This window comes from Vicia villosa, linkage group LG3 (assembly GCF_029867415.1).
Source record: "Vicia villosa cultivar HV-30 ecotype Madison, WI linkage group LG3, Vvil1.0, whole genome shotgun sequence".
Taxonomy (NCBI): domain Eukaryota; kingdom Viridiplantae; phylum Streptophyta; class Magnoliopsida; order Fabales; family Fabaceae; genus Vicia; species Vicia villosa.
In genome coordinates this window covers 124,954,032-124,958,808 of record NC_081182.1, presented here as the reverse complement: position 1 = coordinate 124,958,808, position 4,777 = coordinate 124,954,032, and positions in this window count along the sequence as shown.

Genomic DNA, 4,777 nt, shown 5'->3' with positions numbered 1-4,777 from the left:
TTAATAAAAACCTGTTTAAAAGAATAAAACCCCTGGAAAGGGTTAGCTTCCAAAAATCATTCTTTTCAAAAGATAAACTCACCAGCTGAGTCAAAATCCCTAGAAAGGGTTAGCTTCCAAAAAATCAGTCTTTTAATAAATAAATCCTTCAGTAGAGTCAAAACCCAACAAAAACAGTTAGCCTCAACCTTGGGCTTCATACAAGGTACCAAAACAATAAAACTCCCCTGTTAATAGTCAGCCTCAACCTTGGGCATTGTGCAAGGAAGATAATAGAGTCTCCCCAGTGAGTCCTTCATTGTTCAGTAGCCACAACCTTGGGCTTTGTACAAGGCAGATAAACCATATGTCGTGTGTCAAAGATTCCTAACATCTAGGATCTTTTCCCATAGAGTCATCCATACTCAGTTTATTTAAGAGTCCGCCACAGCCTTGGGCTTCATACAAGGCAGAAAATAATATTTCCCCTAGTTAGAGTCAGCCTCAATTATGGGCTTTGTACAGAACACCAAATAAAACCCATCAAAATAGATTTTCCCTAAGTAGAGTCAGCCTCAATTCTGGGCTTTGTACAGAACATAAAAATCCCTTGTAAATTAATCCCCAATGGAGTTTTCTCCCAGAGTCATAATCATAATCATTAATCAAAAAGCCTCAAGCTTGGGCCTCATACAAGCTAGTTAAAAATCAAATCTTTTATACAGTAGATAGACATAGCTTATCTCTATAGAGAGATATTTCCTCTATCTCACCACATTCAAACAAACAAACATTACATTCCATTTTAATCAAGTCTCCCATTTAGGATTTTGAAAGGCATGAGCTGGCAGTAAAACCCAGACATGTGGTAACTTTCCCTAATTTGGATGAGCATTTTTCTTTCATTTAAGAGGCACTTGACCGGTATACTTGCACATACACAAGTAAGGTCCCCCTCTTGAATGAAATGAATTCAGTTATTCTGTCACTCTTTTAATGTTTGTGGTGGAATAGTAGAAATACCTCTCTATAAAGATGACTTCATGCCTCTTTACTGTAAACAGAGATTTAATTCAAGCTTCAACTTTGAGCTTCAAGCAAGGCACCCAAAAATAATTAATAATTAATTAGTTCCCCGAACTACATTAAACTCTGACTTCCATTAGGGATATGTAGGCATGAGGTTCACAAGGAATCTCAGCGAGCTAATAAAATACCAAAAATAGTCAGTCAGTCTGTCTGTCTTTCTTTTATTCAATTCAATTCCTTCTCCTAATACAAAGGAGAAACTTTCCCAATAATCATTAGCAGCACAAACACATTTAGACACAGAGAAGGTTCTTGTAGAGTACTACAGATATGTAGGGTGTTTAAACACTTCCCTATGTATAACCGACCCCCCGGACTCCAGAATTTCTAGTCTAGGTGAATTCCCACACTTAGCAAACTCCTAGGGTTTAGTTGAGATCTTTTTTCCCCTTTCCTACTCGTAGGACAAATAAGAAAGTTCGTGTGATATCGTCGGAAGAACTGAAACAAAATTCATCCCACCACGGGCGCATTCTCCTTCCAAACTTCGCGTGAAGGGTCTAGCGTGCCGTCCTCCCAAGTGAAACGGGGAGCTAAAAAAAACGACAACCACAAGATCCTACTGACAGCACATTGTGTAACAGACAGTTGGCGTGTGAATTAGGTTAACTTTGTTAACCCTAATGTGTTTCTTAAAAAGCCCAAGGCCCAAGACTGCATATAAAAAGAACTGCAATCCTAATTTGGAACGCAGATAGAAGATTGTGTATTATGAAGAACTAATGTTCTGTAACTGTCTCGTGCGATCCACGCTATTAACTTTGATGATTGCGTTGGAATTAGTTTGTGTTTTTGTTGTGTCACTCTAAGCTTTTAAGCAAGAGTGTGTGTCTCTTGATTTCAGCTTTTAAGCAGATCAAGGTTTGTTTTTGAAGTGTGTCTTCTATCTGTAATTGTTTATTGTTTATGTGTAATCACTGTTGTGATTGAGGGGGAGTGGAATGGAGATATTCCATATCTAGGTAGAACCTAGGTAGAAGGGTCATTGGGTATTGATTAAGTGAGAAGTTGTAAACGGGGGAGTTTAGCTTTGAATTGATACTACTGATATTGGACTTCATCCCTGGCTTGGTAGCCCCTAGAGTAGGTTATTTGAACCGAACTGGGTAAACAATTCTGTATGTTCTTTACTATTTTATGTTGTTTTGTTATTACTGTCTGTGATGCGTATTTATGGATGTCATAACATCCAGTTTGACATCGAGCGTGTGTTACTAGAATTTTCAATTGGCATCAGAGCAGGCACTCTGCTTGTTTACATCTGGGTGAGATCTAGGGATAACAAAATTCTAGTACTATGGAGAAGGAACTGTTAGTGTTTGGAAATAGACCACCTATCCTGAATGGATCTAACTATGACCACTGGAAACCTCGTATGGTAGCAGTCATTAAGTAGACAGCAAGGCCTGAAGAGCTGTTGAAAGTGGATGGAAACATCCTGAGAAAATTCTGGAAGAAGGAACCACTGTTCTAATTCCTGAAACTCAATGGAGCAAATCTGAAGAAGAGTTAGCGTTGGGCAATTCCAAGGCCCTAAGTGCACTGTTCAATGGTATTGACAAAAACATCTTCAGACTTGTACAACACTGTGAGCTGGCTAAAGAAGCTTGGGATATTCTTAAAACAGCACATGAAGGCACGTCCAAGGTAAAGATGTCGAGACTTCAAATACTTACCACTAAGTTTGAAAATCTCAAGATGAAAGAGGATGAAACCATTTATGAGTTTTACATGAATGTCCGCAAGATTTCAAACAACTCTGCAGCCTTAGGTGAGAAAATGACTGAAGAAAAACTGGTAAGGAAGATCCTCATATCACTGCCTAAGCGATTTGATATGAAGGTAACTGCCATAGAGGAAGCTCAAGACATCAGCAACATGAAGCTGGACGAACTTCTTGGTTCTCTCCAAACCTTTGAGTCAAGCATCTGTGAGCCTATTGAAAAGAAGAAAAAAAGCATTGCATTTATCACCAACACAGGTGATAATTCAAAAGAAAGCAATGGTGTAAGTGATGAGAATTTATCAGACGCCATAGCCATGCTTGGAAAACAATTCGACAGACTTATTAAAAGGGTTGATCAGAAGTCCAGACCCAATGTCATGAACACTTCCTATGACATCAGTCAGACATATGACTCAAGCAAAAGGTTCAAAACTGAGGAGAAGCCCTATCTAGGGAAAGGGGTTCAATGTCATGGATGTGAAGGATTCGGACACATTAGAGCTGAATGTCCTACCTACCACAAGGAGCAAAAGAAAGGACTCAGATTCAGATTCAGAAAAAGAAACTGCAAAGCATGTCACAGTTTCAACAAGAATCTATGAATCTGATGATGAGTCCAGTGATGATGAGCTAACCTTTGATGAACTAGCTGCCTCGTACAAGAATTTGTGTAGGGAGAATGTTGAAGTCTGCAAACAAGTGGAGAAGCAAGAGGTGATCATAAGAGAGCTAGAAACTGAGAAGATTAAACATCTTGCAACCATAGACTCCCTCAGTAGTGAAGTAAGCATGTTGAACCACAAACTTGATCAAATGACCAAGTCATTCAAAATGCTAAACAAAGGATCTGATACTCTAGAAGAAATTTTGGAATCTGGACAAAGATCAGGAGACATACCTGGAGTGGGATTTATGGCTAAAGAGGAATTAATCTCTGAACTCAGGAGGATAGAATCCAAGACGTGTGTGACTAACCAGATGTCAATCCAAATGTCACAACATCAAGGAAACATAAGAAGGACGCACTAACAGAAAAGGTTCCAGAAATGGAGGTTTCATCACTGTGGAAGATTTGGTCACATAAAGCCATTTTGTTTCAGACTATTTGGATATCCAGACCAAACTTAACAAGTCAAACATGATCATGATACTTGTATCAGGAAGCAATCTGGGATAGCTAAGAATGTTGCTCTAATAGCACACACCGCTCTAAGAATGCCCACCAAAGAAGATTGGTACCTTGACAGTGGCTGCTCAAACCATATGACTGGTAGCACGAACTCACTAGTAAACCTCAAACCTGAGGGATCCAACTATGTGACTCTTGGTGATGGAGATGTAAGGGAAATCAAAGGTATTGGCATGATAGAAGGTCAGGGTGTTCCTTACTTACATAATGTTCTACTTGTGCAAGGACTGGCCACAAACCTTATAAGCATCAGCCATCTGTGTGATGAAGGAATGTATGTCAGATTCACTAAAGAAGAGTGCATTGTTACCAACAAAGAAAATGAAGAAGTCATGAAAGGAGTCAGGCCTGAAAATAATTGTTATCTATGGGAGCCAACAAATTCCAAGTCTCTAACTACTTATCCCATGATCAAAAGGATCAATGAAGAAAAAGATCAAGAAAGGACCATTAAATCGGAAGCTCCTACTCCCAGAACAAGAGTCCTGATAGAAGAAATGGATGAGTCTGATGATGAGATCTTCATTGAAAAACTCACCAGCGAAGAACTAGCTACTGGATACTCTGAGATGTGTGTACTAAATGGAGAATTGAGCAAGAGATTAACAATGTATGAAAATGATTATGCACTGTTACAAGAAGAAAGAGTAAAACTCATGATGAACATTGTTGATCTAGAAGGAGAGGTGCAAGACACAAAAAGGGGAAAGAAGGCAAAACAAGAGGCTCAACACACTCCTATCTCAACCAAAAGGTGCTATCAATGTGGTAATTTAGGTCACCTGAGGTTCACT